This window comes from Prionailurus viverrinus, chromosome A2, assembly GCF_022837055.1.
Source record: "Prionailurus viverrinus isolate Anna chromosome A2, UM_Priviv_1.0, whole genome shotgun sequence".
NCBI classification, from domain to species: Eukaryota; Metazoa; Chordata; class Mammalia; order Carnivora; family Felidae; genus Prionailurus; species Prionailurus viverrinus.
This window is the reverse complement of record NC_062562.1, coordinates 31,119,555-31,138,868: the sequence shown is the minus strand read 5'-3', so window position 1 is coordinate 31,138,868 and position 19,314 is coordinate 31,119,555. Positions and strand designations below refer to the sequence as shown.

The 19,314-nt window shown below is 45.1% G+C and overlaps 1 protein-coding gene across 4 annotated transcripts in view; it reads left to right on the top strand.

Moving 5' to 3' along the window:
* Positions 1 to 19,314, top strand: part of PRICKLE2 (prickle planar cell polarity protein 2) — a 325,723-nt gene that overhangs the window by 151,785 nt on the left and 154,624 nt on the right. Inside the window, exon 1 of one of the 4 annotated variants that reach the window (XM_047850087.1) lies at positions 15,886 to 16,161. The exons of the other annotated variants lie outside the window; for them this stretch is intronic. The gene's annotated coding sequence lies outside the window, so the exon portion shown is untranslated. Of the gene's footprint in view, positions 1 to 15,885; positions 16,162 to 19,314 lie in introns of those variants that run through there. 4 annotated transcript variants of the gene reach the window in all.

Genomic DNA, 19,314 nt, shown 5'->3' with positions numbered 1-19,314 from the left:
TGGTAATCCTTTAATAAGTATGTTTACATGATTAAAGAAAAAGTATAAATGGATACACATTAAATTATAACAGTTTGTCACATTAACAAGCTGAAGTTGAGGTGAGTGAGGGGAGACTCACTTTTACTTTATGTTTAAAAAGTTTGTATTGATTTTGTGATTTACTTGAAATAAAATGTATGAAGAATTGAGGAAATTCATGACCTAAAAAATCAAATTGATAAATTCTGATGGAAACTTATTTACTTTCTATTTTCAAAATTCATTCTAAAAGCTAAATTGTATCAGTCAGCTTTTCTTTTCTTTCTTCTTTCTTTCTTTCTTTCTTTCTTTTCTTTTCTTTTCTTTTCTTTTCTTTTCTTTTCTTTTCTTTTTTTTTGTATATTTGATAGGGGTTTTAAGTGTGCAGTCATAATGTATCCATCAGAATTTTTGAGTGGAATTTGATGCATGGATGTCTGGGAATACATTTAATTAACTGCCTTAGGGATCCAAAATGTATTCCTTATGGAAAAATAGTATTTTGTGATCTTGATTGTTGACATAATTGTTTACCTTAAACATAACATTTTAAACATAACGTTTAAAATATTTCTGTAGGAGAAAAATGAGGACATTTGGAAATTAGTACTGTGTAGTTTAGAAATAGGTACTCTGGAGCCAGGCTGCTGGTTTCAAAGTCTGGCTCTATCACCTTCTTGGGCTACTTACCAGGTCTATGTGCTTTAATTTCCTCATCTGTAAAATAAAGAATAGTACTGCCCCCAAAAGTTTTTGATAGCGGGTAAATGGGTTTATTTGTATAAAGCACTTTGAAGACTGCCTGATGCAGGGTAGCCATTGTATCGGTTAGCTCATGCCGCGTAACAAAACATCCCACAACTTAGTAGCTTAAAACAGCACTCATTTATTATCTCTCGTGATTCAGATTGGTGGGGCTGTCCTTCTGGTCTCGGTCACTTTGGCGGGGGCTGGAATGGGTTATGGAATTGCGTCTCTTTCTTGTTTAATGTGACGGCAGCTGGGACAGTATCAGTTGGGCTTGCACACATGGTTGTGGTCACAGAGTTTTCAACAGCAGCAAAAGGGAAAAGGCCAAATGCACAATTTCTTTTCAAGTCTTTCCTTCTATCACATTTGCTAATATTGCATTGGTCAAAGCAAGTCACATAGCCAAGCCCAGAGCCAGAAGGGGAGAGGACTCCTCAAGAGCAGGTAAGGAAATTATTCAGACCAGAACATTTTTGCAGACAATCTGCTTCAAACACTCTATAAGCATTAGCTTCTGCTTATTATGATAATTACTATTACTATTAGTATTAGTATTATTAATATTAATATTAGCTCTCCAAACATCAAGCCACTAAAAGTAAAGACATACTCCAGGAAAGCTCTTGAGTATGTCTTAAGTTAGTCATTAGCATTTGCCATTTCCAGATATTGTGGGAGCCTCAAAAATTAATACTTGCAACAAGAGAGTTTTTAAGAGGAGCTTATTCTGCAGGGCTGAAATTATTATTTTTGTTACAAACTGTAGCTGTCCCTACTGGTCTCCCTGGGAGCATTTTGCAGGTTATAAAATACAGCTATTACTATGGTAATCATATTGCAAGTATAAAATGGCTTTGACCTACTTGTTAAAATGCAGTGTGTATTGAAATAAAGACTGTGAGCTTAAAGCTAAATGAACTCAGAATAACAACAGAATAGCAAGTCCAAAGTGCCAGAGAGATCTCCAAAGGAAAGAAGGGCATTTGATAAAGAGGATGCATTTTTCCTCATTCTTTTCATTTTCCCCTCGTTGTGGTGACCTCCGGGAAATGACACTCATGTCTGACAGCATTTCTGTCCTCTGTCTGACTTGCAGGCAAAAAATTTTTTAAACAATAAGAGCTACCATTTGCACAGCTCCTTATTTCCTTCCAGCCCTGGGCTGAGTCTTTCAATATGCCATTTAACTTTCTCATCACAACACCTCCCCAAAGTGGGAACCATTATTCCCTTTTTATAAATGAGGAAACTGAGGCTCACAGAAGAAATGACTTAGCCCAAGCGTGGGGATTCCTGCCCTCGGAGGCTTAGATCCCTGAGAGCACGTGAATCAGGATACCTAAAACCTGTAGACGTTGGTTATAATTGTATAAATCCGCTTACACATTGACCTGTTCATTTATTCGGGGAATACTGATTGTGTACCACACAGCATGCTGATTGCTGTTAGTCAACATATGGGTCACTAGGGAGGGTCTCCTGAGGTTCAGGGAGGCTTCCTGGAGGTCCAAAATAAATCCTGGAGGATGTGTAGGCATTGCTCAGGAGAAAGGACTGAACTTTTTCAGGTAGCAGGAATAGCAAAAGCAAGAAACCAGAGGACGTGCACACAGGTCAGTTTGGCTATAGTTGGGAGACAATTTTGGTAAAGTTGCATTGTCAGTAAGAGTCACATCCTAGAGGTCTTTTTGAGTCCAGGTCCTTTACCAGAGGGCAATGGGGAGCTATAGGAGTGTTCTGAGCAGGGAAGGTCCTGATCAAATGGTTTGTTGAAAAAGATCATTCCAGGGGCACCTGGGTGGCTCAGTCGGTTAGGCGTCCGACTTCAGCTCAGGTCACGATCTTGCGGTCCGTGAGTTCGAGCCCCGCGTCGGGCTCTGGGCTGATGGCTCAGAGCCTGGAGCCTGCTTCCGATTCTGTGTCTCCCTCTCTCTCTGACCCTCCCCCATTCATGCTCTGTCTCTCTCTGTCTCAAGAATAAATAAACGTTAAAAAAATTAAAAAAAAAAAAAAAAAAGAAAGAAAAAGATCATTCCAGCCACGGTTAATAAGATGGAGTTGAGCTGGGCTGGGAAGAGAAGCAGGAGTTTGGGCAGCGAGTCAGACTGGCACAGCAGCCCAGGAAGGAGACACCAGTGTCGGGACCAGAGCACCACAGCGGAAATAAAGAGAGTAGCTTGGAAGGACATTTAGAGGCTGTTTGGTTGTAGATGGTGGGCGGGGGGGTGGAGAGTTAGAGGATCCCATCTGCTGTCTTACTTAGGGGTCTGGATAGATGGCTGCACTGAGGAAGAAGGCCTAGAAGAGGCTGAAATATCTGTGGTAGAGTAGGTGATCTTGTACCTGTGGGCCTTTCTGGTGGAGGTACCCCGAAGGTGGTGAGGACTCACGTGTCTAATCCTTAGGAGACCTCTCATGGCTGGAAAGAAGACTGGAAGGCTGGGCCCCCTCTCAGCTTGCATCTTCTTATCTCTCTTTCTCCTCCTTTGACCCTTTAGTACTTCTCATCTTATTTACTTCCTGTCTTTCTCCACCACAATGGGCTATAAGCTCCCTGAGGGCAGGAAATGTATCTCTTTCGTTCACTGGCACACACCCCCTACCCCCGCCCTTAGAACAGTGTCAGGCAGTAAATGAATCAGCCAGACCACAGAGGGTGACAGGTGCCCCTAGAGAGAAGGGGAGTTCATCAGCTTACCTTCAGCGAATGTAGAAAACAGCCTAGGACAGAACCTTGAACAGGACTCCAGTAAGAGGAAGGACCAAGCAAAAGGAGCCTTCAAAGAAAACAGAAGGTGCTTCCTCTCTTTGCTCTGAAGTTTGAATGGCAAAACATTGAGAACTTTCAAGTATCCAATAAGAGTGGCTCTTGGGAACCTGATGGTTTCTGGAAACACAGCAGGATGGAACTGAGTAGGTGATGTCTTCAGGGTTTTTTTGTTTGTTTTTCTTTTTCCTTCCCCCCATTAAAAAGAAAAAGATCAGCCAAATGTAGGCACGGCTGTCTGTAAGGAGTTGGGAACTCTCAGTACATTTAATTCAACAGGGACAGATTGATTTTATCTTGCAGGCCAGTGGGATCATTTGGTAGGCGCTTTCTTCCCAAGAGAGTTGTGCTGAGAACGATTCTGAGTCTGGCTCCAGGCCCAGGTGGAAAGAGTGCTGTGGGCCCTTCGTGGTATTTGCTGTGGAAACTGCCCTTGGGTGGCACCAGAGGTAACAAACGTTCACCACCCTCCTCTGGAGAACCTGTTACTATGAGTAATAATTTTCCAGAAATACTTGCATCCCATCTGTACAGGATGCATTTCCCCAAACAGGAGTCCTGCTCTCCTCAGTCCCTGGTACTCTGCCTGTTAACTTGTGGGCCACTGGTTTAGGGAGCTGAATGAAGCCAGATTGAAGCCCTGAGTTCTTCTAGCCTGATAGTTTTTGTGCCACCCTGGTAAGCTGTGACTCCACAGCTTATAAGTTCAGGTGCTGAGTTTTGTCCATAACTCTTTGTTCTTTAGCACAGATAACGTTGAGACCTAAAGCATCCCAGTTTAACTTATTTTGGCTAATAGTTTCTGTTAATTATGCCTCTCTACTCCTGCTAACCACTGCCCCAGAGGAAGGTGAATTCTTGGAATTCTCTTGTCGCCTCTCCAGAGGAGGGTAGCATACTCGATAGACAGTGCTAACGGACACCTCCCAAGTTGGGTCTCTTAACGAGGAGACTACACCGCAAAGCCAGTAACTAGAAACCTCAAGCTCTCACGTCTCGACGGAGAAGCGAGAAGACCGTCTGAAATGCAGCAAAGCGCTGAGACGTTTTTGGCTGGCAGCTCACTGTAACTGATCAATCACGTGAGCCTGAGAAGTTAAGTGACCCATGAGAGGTCACCATAACTTGAGAGTCACGATCACCCCTGGGAGTGATCTCATGTAATTATTGAGATATAAATGGTTCTTCGGAAGGCTAGCGTGTCGCTCCAAGTCAGTTCAATCCTAATGTGAATTTTGGCAATACCGTGCAATACCTCTTCTCCCCTCCTATGGGGGTGGCGGGGGGGGGAGGAACCCATGGCCGTCAATCAGAAATGATTTACTAAGTGTCTACAGTGGGCTTACCTCTGTTACGAGCCTTATGGAGAAATTCAAGAGGACCCTGAAGAAGCGGCCAGTGTCTTCCAGATGCTGACTTTTGCAGAGGGGAATAGAGGAGAAGAGCAAACAACTGGAAAAGCAAGAAGCCGTTCAAGACCTATTCATTGGTAGGGTGGTAGATTATCAACATGAGATGCCCCAGAAAGTATTTAGGGGCAGCAGGATCAGCATGAGAGGGTGGGTGGCAATTCGGGAAAGCTCGAAATGGCCCCGCCTGCCCCCTGCATGGTGGGGAGAGGCTTCATGGAGGAGGAAGGATTTTAGGTGGACCTTGCAGGACTGGGGGGATCTGAGTTGTATTTGTTTTCTGTTGCTGCGTAAAAAGTTAGCACTAACTTAGCAGCTTCAAACGACGTCTATTTCTTGTCTCACGGTTGCATGGGTTAGAAGTTCAGGCACAGGATGCCTGGCTTCTCTGCTCACATTCTCAAAAAGCTAAAATCAAGGTGTTGACATCCGCGTCCTCCTCTGCTCCTCTTCCGAGCTCGTTCGTGTCATTGGCAGAATTCGGTTCCTTACGCCGGTTAAAGGGCCGAGGTCCCCGTTTCCCTGCTAGTTGTCACCAAAGGGCCACTCTCTGCTCTTACCAGGAAGTGTTGGTACCTGCCACGTGGCCCTCCATCTGCCAGAGCCGGTGACTGACAACCTCCCTCCCATCTGGTGTCCCCGACTTTTTGAATCTGTGTCTCCAGAAAGATCCTAGTCTTTTTTAAGGGCTCGTAAGCTTAGATCAGGCTCACTGAGGATAATCTCCTTATCTTCAGGTCAACTGGTTTGGGACCTCAATTACAGCTGTCCCTTCTCGGGACAGCTCCTACGTTTGTGTTTGATTGGGAAACCAGAAGAACGTGTGTGTACCCCCCTTCCAGGAGCCTTGGGGCCCCATCTCAGAATTCTGCCTGCCACGTGATTAGGTAGAAGGCACAAAATGTCCAAGCTGGTAACCGGATTATCAAAATAATGGCTCCAAATGAGGATCCCATGCACAGTCTGGAATTGGGAAGAGGCCCATTTCGAGGAGATGAGCTTCAGAGTGGCCAGATGGGGACTTAGAATTTGAGGGGCCTGACTATCTTATTTCACCATCTAGGACCGAACTACCTTGCTCTGTTCTTTTAGTCTAGTAGTAAGCTCTTGCTTCTCTCTCTTCTGTCATGTGGCATCCAAGCTTTCCCATTTGTCCACGTTCTCAGTGGGATGAGCTGCTCAGAAACACTCGGCAATGTCTGGAGATGATTTGTTTGGGTCAACACACCTAGAGAGGATGCTACTGGCCTGTGGTGGGTGGAGGCCAGGGATGCTACTAACCATCCTGCATGCCCAGAACAGCCCCACAACAAAGAATTATCCGGCCCCCAGTGCCAAGGTTGATTTGCTCTATGGAATGTTCTCTTACCTGCCCCTCCAGCGTCTCTCACTAGCCTCCTTAATTTTGATCATACTGTTGTGTCTGCCTGGCTATACTTCTCGCCTTTTCTACCTCAAGGATTCCTACTCGTTCTTCAAGATTTGCTGCTAACCACCCCCTCCTTGTGCTGGTTGCTCGGAGTTACGTTCTTTTTTTTTTTTTTTTTAATTTTTTTTTTAATGTTTATTTTTATTTTTGAGGCAGAGAGAGACAGAGCATGAGTGGGGGAGGGGGAGAGAGAAAGAGGGAGACACAGAATCCGAAGCAGGCTCCAGGCTCCGAGCTCCGAGCTGTCAGCACAGAGCCCGACGCGGGGCTCGAACCCACAGACTGTGACATCATGACCCGAGCCGAAGCCGGACGCCCAACCGACTGAGCCACCCAGGCGCCTTCTCCGAGTTACGTTCTGTAGCGTGTCTTCATACCTATGCTCCTCCGTTACTCAGGACTTTGTTCGATATATGCATATGTAACAGATCTGCCTCTCCCTCAGAAGACTGTAAGCTCTTTTGAGGGCAAGCAGTGTCTTTTTTGTATCTTTGTCCCCAGAGTTTATTACTGCAATGCCTGTATATAATCGATACTAAGTGAAAGGTGGACAGGTGTGTGTGTAAGTGTAGGAGTGCACGAAAAGTTGAAAGAAGTGAACTACGGTTCTCAATTTCCTCCCTGCCTCTCTTCTGAATATCCCTGGTGACTAATTGGCCCCGGTGATCAGTACCTGCCAGGAGGTGCATCTCGGGGATCTGGAAGCAGAACCGCCTGGGTTTCCATCCCATCCATGCCACTAACAAGCTGTGTTACTAGAGGCACTTTACTAAACTTCTCTGTGCCTCAGTTTCCTCCTCTGAAAAATGGGGGTCGTCATAATCGCTGCTTCAAAGGGCTGTTGTAAGGATTTAAAGAGCAAGTTCATTTCATCTAAGGGCAGGGTCTGAGGAAGTAGGGAGGGGTGGCTATTTGCATAACGCTTCCTTGTTTCCCAAATGCCAGAGTAATGGGCTTCCCCCCCCACCCCCCCCCCCCAAAAAAAAATCTGGAGGCAGGTCAGTATGGCTGAAAGTGGCATAGACCTCTAAAAGAATATTCCGGAAAAGACAGGGGCAAATTTTCCCCCACAGTCACTCTGTTTTGTGTGGCTGGGGTATCAGCGAGTTCGAAACCATGCCTCATGAGACACAGTTGATAGAAGTAAGTTGATGGAAGACAAGGTTTGGGTTTTTGAAGGATGTTGAGTGGGAGAGTCGGCTGGACTGGCTCTGTGTGATCCATATTGGTAGAGTGTTGGCTGCGAGTTTACTGGAAGGAAGAACTTACTCCAGGAGCCAGCTGTCCAGAGATGAACTGAGCTGTCTCAGGAGCTTTCCTTCCTGGAGGGCTGGAGCGGGGGCCACATTAAAAAGATTCATTTCCTTTATTTTACGAATACGGATTGAGCAATTGCTATATTAGCCCTGAGGATACTATGGAAAAACAACACGGACACAATCCTTGGGGTTTCCAGTCTACACCAGCGTTTCCCGAAACGTGAGGTGGTTTTGGGTGGCACAGAGTCCGTTAGTTCATGAGCCAACACTGAGTCCCACCTAATTAAAAATTCTCTTTTCAATATTCTAAACCTTGCAGGTACACCAAGAAGGAGATGTCATTGGGAGGGTAGTGTTGCCACTTCTCTAAAACTTGATCGTCTTCCTTTTTGGCAAAGAAAGAACAACATGAGGGTCACAGCCTCGGACAGCCATAATTCCTAAGTAACTCTTTTTTTTGAGCGTTTTGTTAAACACCTTTACACAAACAAGACAACAGAAAAACGTTTAACACAGGAGCAATTAAAACCAAAGTGGTCCTAGGGATGATTTTTTTGACTTTCAGTCTTTTGCTCGTCTTTCGTTTTTTGTTTTTTTGTCTTTCCCACATTTTACCTTTGCACGTGGTAAAATGCGCTCTTGGGTTCACGGTTTCATGAGTTTTTGTGAATACGTGCTCACGTAAGCACGCCTCCAGCCAGGATACAGAGCACTTCTATTCACCTTCCAAGGTTCACCCCGGCCCCTCCGTCCTACCTGCCATCTCCAACTTTTGACAACTAGGGATGTACTCGGTGTTCCTCTAGTTTTGCCTTTCCTGGGATGTCTGGTGATGGAATCCTCTGGGCTGTGGCCTTCTCAGTCTGGCTTTTTCATAGCATGATGCATTTTGAGATGCATCCATCTTGCTGCACATATGCAATGCTTTTAATTGCCGAGTAGTATTCCATTATATGGATATACCACAATATATTCATTCTAAATAATAACAGAATTCATACAATATAACAAATTATGAACTGGTACTTAGTGAAAGCAGACTTGGCAGAAATCTATAGCTGGTAGGCCAGTGGAGTGAGTCTTACAGGGGAGGGAGGAACCAGTATAATTTATGCATTAAGGAGTTGGTGGTGGTGGCTCAGTCGGTTGGGCGTCCGACTTTGGCTGAGGTCATGATCTCACAGTCCGTGAGTTCAGGCCCCATGTGAGGCTCTGGGCTGACAGCTCGGAGCCTGGAGCCTACTTCGGATTCTGTCTCCCTCTCGCTCTCTGCCCCTCCCCCGCTCACACTCTGTCTCTCTCTCTCAAAAATAAATTAAAACATAAACAATATGTTTGACTGAAATATAATTAGTTTTCCAGTCTTCTTGAGTCAGAAAATACTTACCAAGGCCTTAAGGTAAACCTAGTGGTCTTCAGAGCATCCTGTTCATATTCTTTTACTCATTCATCCCCTCCCTCCTTGCCTCCTTCCTTACCCTCCTTGTCATCGTCGTTGTCGTCGTCGTCGTCCTCCTCCTCCTCATATTCTCTTTCTCTTTCTCCCCTCATGCTCTCCCCCTAATATTTCACTGGAGTTTATGTAACTGAATCAATTAGACCTATTCCTCAAAGAGTTGGTTTTCCGTAAAATTCACTTTGCAGTCGGCATGACAGAAGAGCCGGTATATTAATCAAATGCTACAATTCGTTCTTTGTATCTGAATCAGGCTGGGGTTGGGCTTCCTGCTTATCTGTTGTCTGTTTATACCATTTTGTCCTTTGCAGCAAATGGGCCTGGATTCTTTGTGATTGGGCCTGGTGATGGCTGTGAGTGTTGATAGATTGGGTGTGGAAATGCTTAACAGGGACAGACCCTATCTCTTTAGTTCGTGTTACAGAGTCCCCAGGATATAAGGTGTCTGTATGAAAATAAATAAGGGCTTTTCTTTTCCTTTCTTTGGCTGATGGTATCAATACCATTTAATAGAATAAAATGATAAAAATCTTCGTCCTTTCTTAAATAAACGTGTTAATTGCTGTTCTGGGTATTTATTCATTTTGTGTTTCTGAAATATACTTATTTTATAGACCTCTCCATACCCCAGTGCATTTACAATCCTCAAGCATACTCAAATGATATATATTTAATTTCATCTTGTGTGTGTCTAGGGGTGGGGGAACGCACTTTGTAGCTAACCAGATCAAAGTTGGTAGCGTTCTCCATTTAGTCCGTTGGCTGCAGAACACAAAGGCTGCTAAAGGATTCCAGTGCTTATCTTAAAAGCTCATCAGAAATATTCCAAGCCGTAGATGTTTTTTTTTTTTTTTTCCCCTCTCTCAGCAGCATTTCTGATTCGGAGGTTCTCCTTGGTTGCCCCTGCTAGAGTTGCTGAATTTATAATGCCAGAGGAAGAAAGAAAGATCTGTTCTGTTTTCTCATCTGTGGAACGAGAGGATTGAACTGGATGGGAGAGGTCACATTTACAGCATCAGTGCTGTCACTCCTTTTCCATCCACATGACAGACATCACTAATCAATCACAGCATGCTTCCCTGCCAAATGTAGTCTCAGACTTCTTGTCAAGTCAGCACTCCAGGAAGCCACGGCTGATCAATCAGTGTTAGCCCAGGACATGAAATCTGTTTGCCATTCTGAAACATGATGATGTTTAATCTGTAGAGGTTAGGTCACCATTTCATGGTTGAAGGGAGAATGCTGGTGGTCATGGGTAGTTTCAAATGAAGAGGGTTTCACATCACTCTGGTTTATGCTCCTTGAAGGCAGGCATTGTGTTTTATTCCTCTTTTTCCATGTTTATCTAGCCTATAAGCCAAACCCTTTCTCACAGTAGACATTACACAAATGTTTATCAAGTAATGCATGAAGGAATGAATGGAAAGCATGTCCTTGGCCAATTCTTCCCTCCCTAGGACTGCACGCTTCAGTGCTTCTTCCGAAGGGCAGGCACAACCATTACCGTGACTGAATTTCATCTGCTTTCATTCTGGCCATTCCTGTAGACTGGCTAGATCGATGTGTGCTTTTATCCACCACGCACTGGCAGAGCCCAGCATCTTGGCATCATTAGCTGCACTTGATGAGTTTCTCCTCCATCTGTTGTCCCCAGTCATTCATAAACCTATTGAGTAATACAGAGGGGAGTCCACTTAATCCTTCCCCTGCTGGACTCTGAATTCTTACAACTTGGGGCTGGGAATCTGAAGTTTTAATGATTTAGATAGGAATCCTGTCAGTTTCAGGTTTTAACACTGCAGGGAATCATGTATTTGACACAACAAATGCAGCCTGTAGTTATTTTTGGAGAAGTAGATTTTTTTTTTCAACGTTTATTTATTTTTGGGACAGAGAGAGACAGAGCATGAACGGGGGAGGGGCAGAGAGAGAGGGAGACACAGAATCGGAAGCAGGCTCCAGGCTCTGAGCCATCAGCCCAGAGCCCGACGCGGGGCTCGAACTCACGGACCGCGAGATCGTGACCTGGCTGAAGTCGGACGCTTAACCGACTGCGCCACCGAGGCGCCCCGAGAAGTAGATTTTAGGTTTCTTATGGAAAGGACAAGATCTGATAAGTTTTTTTTTTTTACTTTGATAGCATGATAATATGCCTTTTGCAGGGTAGATACTCAGTGAATATTTAATAGTCTTGAAGGTATTCAAGTTTGATAAAACCTCTGTGAACCTCGGTCTTCTTTAACTTTTAGAAGAAAGTCATCTTTTAAAAACAGAAGGCATTTTTTTCCCCAGCCAGGCACTGGATTTCATCTAACAGGAATACTGGCTGCCCCTTTAATGAGAAATCACTTACAGGCAGGGCATTCTGCTAAATGCTTTATAGACATTATCCCTAAACCTCAAAACAACCCCAAGACCAGTGCTACGAATTCCATTTCATATACGAGATAACTGAGGATTGGGAAAGTTACGTACCTTCGTCAAAGTCACAAGATAATAAGTGGCAGCTCTGGGATTTAAAGCCAGACCTAACTCTAGCATCTTTTCCTCTGAACATAACCACTCTCTCAATGCAGATGTTCCTTACTCTGGGAAGCTTTCCCTGAGGTAATCGCTATCCCTGCAAGGCTGGTTGAGATGTTCTTCCTCTGCGTTTCCATGGCAGTTTATCCTCCCTTGTTATGATACTCTCCATCCTCACATAGCCTGTTCGTCTGCTGCCATCCCACCCCCCCACTTCTGTCTGCTGGCTGAATGAGTACCTTTTGCCAGGAGACCTCCGCTACTTTGCCTTCCTACCTGGGCACCATGTACAATGTACGGCTGTGCCTTCAAGAATCTATTTTGTAGTTTGGGGGCGCCTGGGTGGCTCAGCCGGTTGAGCATCCGACTTCAGCTTAGGTCGTGATCTCGCGGTTTGTGAGTTCAAGCCCCTCATCGGGCTCTGTGCAGACAGCTCTGAGCCTGGAGACTGCTTCGGATTTTGTGTCTCCTTCTCTCTCTACCCCTTTCCCACTCACTTTCAAAAATAAATAAACATTAAAAAAAAGAGCAATCTATTGGAGTTCAGAATTCATTATACTTGGGAAGGACGGATTTAGGGAAATGTAATCCAGCTCTAAAGGTGGAAGGCAGCGCTGCCTGTCTTGTGTACCAAGTGCCTTCTGCTTCCCTCTGTCACTGCAGTAGTAAACTGTTCCATATTTTAACACTTCACTGTTGTGTTGACTGTACATTTATGAATAATTAATACAGGCAGATGTTCTGATGTTTATTTATCCTGCTTCAGATACCTTGTGTTTCTTGAATCTGAGGACTCATGAGTTTTATAAATTTCTAGAAATTTCTCAGCTATATTGCCTCTCCTCAAATTCTCTATTCTGTCCCTTTGGGGCTCCTATTTGACATATGTTGGGCCTTCTCATTCTCTTCTCCATATCTCTTAACGTCTTTTTTTTTTTTTTATCTTTTTCAATCCTATCCCTTTGTGCTTCATTCTGTAGTACGTCCTAAGATCTGTATTTCTCTCTTCAGTAGTGTCTGACCCCCTACTTAACCAGTCCATCGGGTTTTTAATTTTAATGACTCAGTGGGGAGAGAGAAATCACTTCTTGTTCTCTTTTAGGCTTTCAGTTCTAGCTGTCATGTTTTTAATCATTGTAGACTTTATTGCATGTTGTTTCTCAGAAAGTTATTTCATGACCCTGAACTCTTGAACCGCTCAGCCTCATATTTGCTGACACGAGGCTTACCAGTTTCCTGGGTGTCCTGTAACTTACTATTGGGAGCTCACGTGTTGCAGGGCTGGTTGTAGCCTGGGTTGTGGAACTGGCTTTCCAGGGCAACTTTTCATCGGCTTCTGTGATGTATTCCAGGCCTATCCTGAACAGGAACAATTTTTATATTAATTTTTCAGTTAGGGGTTCCTGATTCTGACCTTCGTTATTTGTTCTCTGTTCTCCAGAAGGACACAGACTTAGTGTTTCTAATTCTTAGCTTAAACTCTTCCCTCCTGCTGAGAACACAGGTAAACACAGACCTGTTTCACTGGGCTGGTTGACAGTTTTTCTAATCTGTTCTTTGAGGGTGCCACCCTCACTAAATGTTGCTGGTTTTCTGCAGGGGTCACATCACAACTTGCTGCTTCTCCTTATCCCAAGGCCTTGTCTTCTGTCCTGCATGGGCATTAAAACCCTAGCCCCTCGGGAATCAAGACAAGCTTTTCCCCTGCTGCAACCACAGTGCCCTCTATTCCATAGTCACAGCATGGGTTTGCATACTTAGGATTCTTTTCTTCTGATACCTCTTAATTTCTACCACCTGGGTGTTTTCCTTTCTATATTGTGGGTCAGTGAAGCTCTTAAAGTATTTGTTAAACATTTTATCTAGTATATCTAGGTGTTTGAAGGGTTGGAATTTTCATGCTGGCATCATTTGCCATCTTTCCCTGAACTAGGGACTTGCTACAAGTTCGTGACAAAAAAAAAAAAAATCAGATAATACACAAGGACATATTAGGAAATACTCCTATGCTTCACATCTCCGACCTGCTCAAATCACCTTGCTAGATATGATAACCTTTATCATTCCCCGAGGTATCATTCTAGAAGCATTTTATGTGTATACAGGGTACATGTGTCTATACATTACATGAAGATTTATTTATGCTGGTGAGAATATATTTTATCATCTACACTGCACTTAGTATATTTTATAGTATTTAAAAAATTTTTAATATGTGTTTATTTTTGAGAGAGAGAGACAGCACAGGGAGGGGCAGAGAGAGAGAGGGAGACACTGATCTGAATCAGGCGCCAGGCTTCAGGCTCCAAGCTGTTAGCACAGAGCCTGACATGGGGCTCGAACTCATGAACCACAAGATCATGACCTGAGCTGAATTCCAACCCTCAACCAACAGAGCCAGCCAGGTGCCCCTTAGAGTTTCTCACATATTATTGTACTCAGCTCTGCCTCTTTTCTTGTCATCACTGCATGGTATTCCATTAAATGGATGTACTATAACTTATTTAGCAATGTCCCCCCTTGGATAATTTTTTCAGTCATTTTGGTATTATAAACTAGCCTACGATAAACATTTTCCTGTACACATGTCTTTGCTTGCATATCATCTAACATAGTTTTCTTTCTTGACCTGTTTCTCTCTTTTTCTCTCTTCTCCCCCACCCTTTGATGGTTAATTTTATGTGTCAGCTTGAGTGGGCTAAGGTTTGCCCAGATGACCGGTAAAACATTATTTTGGCATGTGTCCGTGTGTTTCCAGAAGAGATTAACATTTGAATCAGTAGACTTTGCAGAGACTGGAACAGAAACGTGAAGGAGGGGTTACTGTTCTCTTGCTCTACTTGAGTTGAGACATCCCTATTCTCTTGCCCTTGGACATCATTGTTCCTGGTTCTCAGGCTTTCACACTGGAACTTAAACCATTGGTTCCAGATTCCCACACCTTCATTCATGGACTGAATTACACCATCAGTTCTCCCGGTTGCCGGCTGTGTATTGTGGGATTTCTCAGCCAATTCTTTTAATAAATCTCCAATTTATGTATATCCTACTGGTTCTGTTTCTCTGCAAATCCCTGGTGAATACACACCCCCAGCCCCACTATGAGTTCCTTGTGGGCAAGAACATGATCATTCGTTGGTGACTGTGGCAGCCTGCACGGGGCCTGGTGCTGAACCAGCAGTCGGACCAGGCTCAACCTCAAACCCTTTTATTTTGATTTTAGTAATAACAACAGCCATTGACTATTCAGTCATCTGAAGCTCTTGACTGAGCACCTCCTCTACTCCAGACATGAGGTAATGCCATCTTTACCACAACTCTGTGAGATGGGAGAGGGTCATCCTGCTTTGCAGACCAGGACACTGAGGTACAGGTTGTTTACATAACTAGTAAGAAGCAGAGGCCACATTTGAATACAGTTGTGTCTGAAATCAGGCCTGGCCTCTTGAATACTACCTCTTAATTTACATTTGTATTGTCACAAATAATGCAGAACATCTCCCTTCCTCCCTCCTTTTCCTCCCTCCCTCCCTCCCTCCCTTCCCCCTTCCTTCCTTCCTCCCTTCCCCCTTCCTCCCTTCCTCCCTTCCTTCCTTCCTTCCTTCCTTCCTTCCTCCCTCCCTCCCCCCCTCCCACAGATATTTACTGAGAGCTCACAGTGTTCCAGGCAGGGGGTGATACAGTGTGATTATTGGTGAAAACATTCCTGCTCTGGTGGAACATGCCTTGTAAAGGCACAGACAGATTCAGGAAAAAAAAAAAAAAAAAAAAAAAAAAAAAACACAACGCAAAATGTGATGAGTGTCTGGAAGGGGAGATAATGCGGAGGCTTTAGGAGCACATGGCTTGGAGGCTTTTCCGAGGAATAGAGGGTGTCCAGCATCTGTGATAAATTGGATGACCCTTGAATGATGAGTGAACTGGGGGGGGAGGGGGATGGAGCAGAGGGGTGAAGGATGAGGGTCCAGCATGTCCCTGTCTTCCTGCAGTTCTCCTTCCAGTATCATCTTGCTCTTACATCCACTGCCAGTTCCCAGGACCTCTGCATGCAATAGCCAGAGAGCCTGGGTCCTTCTGCTTCTGAAAGGTGGCTGAACCCCCCCCTCCCCCCACCAGCCATCAGCCCTTTCTAATTTTAAAGCAGTAGCTCCCTTGATTGAAATCTCAATTTGGGAACAGGCCTAGGATTGGCCTGTGGCTTGGAATTTTCACCAATAAGCAGAGTGGGAGGTGGAGAGGCGTCCCTTTAAGCAGCAGGGAGGCAGCCTGGAGAGCTTGAAGCTTCTCTCCCCAGGACCTGAGTGATTATCCTGGACCCGGAGCTGCGCACGGAGCAGCTGCCACAGCCCCGGGAATGTCACCCCCCTTGCGCGGAGCCCCCTCAGGGCCCCCTCTGGCTCCGGGCAGTTGGCGGCCGACGCCCCGCTGGGCTTCTTAGCCGCGGCCGGCCGCACCCCCTGTCCCCAGGTCTGCGGCCCCCTCCCCCTTCCCCCCACATCCCCGCCAGCAGAGGCGCCGCAGCGGCGAGCAATGCGAGGCTGAGCCTGGTAAGTGGCCCCCCTATGGCCCGGGAGCACCGAGGGGGCGCTGGGGCGCCGTGGCTTCTGGTTTTCACGACCCTCCCAGGCACGGGGGCCTTGAGCTGCTGGGACGCTAACCCCTGGTAGTGATGCGCCTTGCAACACAGAGACACTGAGGAGGTCATGAGCTCTGGGGAGGGGACCTAGAGATCGTTTTGATATGTCTACTGGCTATTGCGCAGCACCATCATGAACCGGTAATAGTGACAATGATACCTTGGCGTGGGGGGGGGGGGCGATGGCTGTGCCTGTGTTAGGACGACTTTGGGGGAAACATTTCAACTTCTCTGAACTTGCCTTTGAAACACTCATCATGATCTTAGAATTCACTTTCCTCAAATACGTAAAACGTATTTATTGCTAGTGACCTACTTCTTTCTTTCCCTTACGCTATCAAAAAATATTTTCAGTGTCTTCCCGAAGGTCATCCAGAAATGAAGTCCTTCTCCCCATGCTCCTCGTTGCTTGTCTTCCTAGAACTTTTAATACTCATTTCTTTTCTCCTTGGTAGATGTGCATAATTAAGCAGGTCTGGGAACGTTCATGTATTCTCTATGAATTGGGGTGGGGGGGGGCGCCTGGAAGTGGGGAAGAGACTCCCGTCTCCTGGCCTCTAAGTTCAGTTAGGGGAGCCTATAGGATGGAGAAAGCTTTTGTCTGTATGTGGGGATTGGGGGATAGTTATTGGAATCCTACTGTTGCAAGTTTCCAAAGGCACCCTCCACTTCTGGGAGTCAGGACCCGATGAGGACAGGAAGCATGCAAATCTAGAATGCCCGGGGAAGCTGTTATCCTAGGACATTTTAAAACCAAAATAATCCATGGGGTTGGGGGGAGGAGGGGAGGAGGGAAGGTTTATTGAAAAGACACAGTTTTAGCTTCCCTCCTCTCCCTCCCCAGTCTGTTCACTTGTGTATAACTGAAGCAAGAAGCTGGAAGCCTAATGCAAAGGGTCAGAGATTTTTTTTTTTTTTTTAAATTGAAGCAGCTGGAAGAAATGCCTTCCAAAATTGGAGCAAAGTCTGATGCTTGGATTGCCAAACTCCATTTCTGCCCATATGAAAATATTTTGACTTTTAGCAGACCTCATTTTGCTGGACTGGCCTTCCTTTCCAGTTGTTTAGGTAGTGTGTATCATTTGCATGCTTTGGGTTCCCTGCTTTCTGCAAACAGATGTTTTTATCTGTGCCACTGGTCGAATATTGAGAAAGATGGCTATGGCCCCGTGTATGTACAGAGCAAACAAATAGCGCTTGGGGAGGACGGGGGCATTTCCTTTTCAAATTGTCAGTTGCCAAATCTTCCCAGCCGTTGGGCAATTCAGATAAAGGTGTCAAGTGAGCTGAGCAATGAAGAATTTATATGTGCAGCTAATTCTGCTCGTCCTACAATAAAACATCTTCCCATGGGGCCAAAAAGTCGGGGGAAGGGAGGCTTATAAAAATGATCCTATGTTCTTAGTCACTGACTACCCAGCTCCCCCTGGATTTCTGAGAACCTGCCAGGAGAAACTGTTGACTGAATGGAAGTTTCAAGAAATGCAGAACAGAAATCAGTACAAGCCCTCCTCGAGTGACTTTTATTTCTGTTTGGAGGAAAGGAACACTTTGTTAGAATAACAAATCGTGGCTGCTTTTCAAGAGCAGAAAATGGTTCTTGTTCTGAAGGCAGATTCGTTTTAAGAGTGTGAATCATTTGGTTTAGGGTTTGTTGTTTTTTTTTTTTCCCCCTTTTGCGGTGGAGGCTTGGAGATGATTAAACGTCCTGTCTGCAGGAAATTACCAGGAGATTTGAGTATTTTCCTGAATCAGCCTCAGATGGTACACAGCTTTGGGTGTAATACAAGAAAGCTGTGTTACCAGGCAATCTTTCTGCATTGATAACCTCAACTCCCAGTCTTTCAAGCTTCTCCATCAACAAGCCTTTTATTTTTTATTTTGGGGGTTGTGCTTTCATTTAAGACTGAAATAACTCTCTCATTCCCTTCATGAGCTTTTTAAGATGGAACTTATTTTTGAGACAGTTTTATCGAGCGCACTTCCCCATTGGCCTCCTCCCACCAGCCTCAGCAGGAAAAGCTCTTGGCTGCTTTTCCCAAGATTTCCTTTAAGCCGGGATTGTTATCCTTAGGGACACAGATGTCTCGAGGAAGGAGATGCGCCAGGGTTGGATCTAGTGCTCACCAATTTGGTGGTGACATTTATGGTCTGTGTAGAGCTGTGTGCAGAGAAGACAGAGGGGGTCTGTGTTGAGTTTACCACAAAGTGCATCGTGCATCAACGGTGTGGAGGGTGGGCAATTAAAAGCCTGGAAGGGACAACTAGGGGACACAACGCACCATTTTGTCAAGTTGTGCTTAGAGATCTATGGTTTTTAGTAAATGGGAAAACCAAAGCTTAGAGATGCTGTGCTCCCCAGGCTATTTTTCTTAATCTTCCCTGACCCCCTCCCATTAAGCACTTCCTGGCCACATCATCAAATAGGAGAGCTCTGGGTGAAAATAAACTCCATGCACTCTTCCGATGTCAATGAGAGGAAGCAGAGGGAGTCATGTTTTTAGCTGCCAGAGCACAGAATGGTAACCCTTGTTGAATAAAATGAAACTTTATGAAAATGGTAGTGCGAGTTTAAATGCAACTTTCAAAAAACGTTTCTCTGCTATTTTTTATTTTCTCAAAATCTAAATGGCAAGGGATTCTTTTTCAGGACACTGAGCGTTCGATTACCATGCAGTTGTTTTGGTGACGTTCTTTTTTTCATACCCTGCTGCTCTGCGTGACAAGCAGGGGAAGACTTGTTTTTTGCAGAGATTGTATCTGGACATTTTCCAGAACAACGGAAGGTGTCGGGGTGGCGGAGGGGACAGACAGATGCAAGTACTGTGGGACTCAGTGTCTGGGAAGACTCATGAATGATTTCCCTGCAAATTTAGCCCATGGGCCTTTGAGAATTGCTTCACGTTTGACTTTTACCAGTCGTCCTCTGTGTAGAAATCATGGTACCCATCACGGGGGTCTCTCTCCTCACAAAGCACCTTCCAAGAAGATGCTAATCCATGTATGCACGTGACGTTGCTTAGCACGTCTTTGAAAATTTTCCTTCATGCCACGTTTTCTTCAA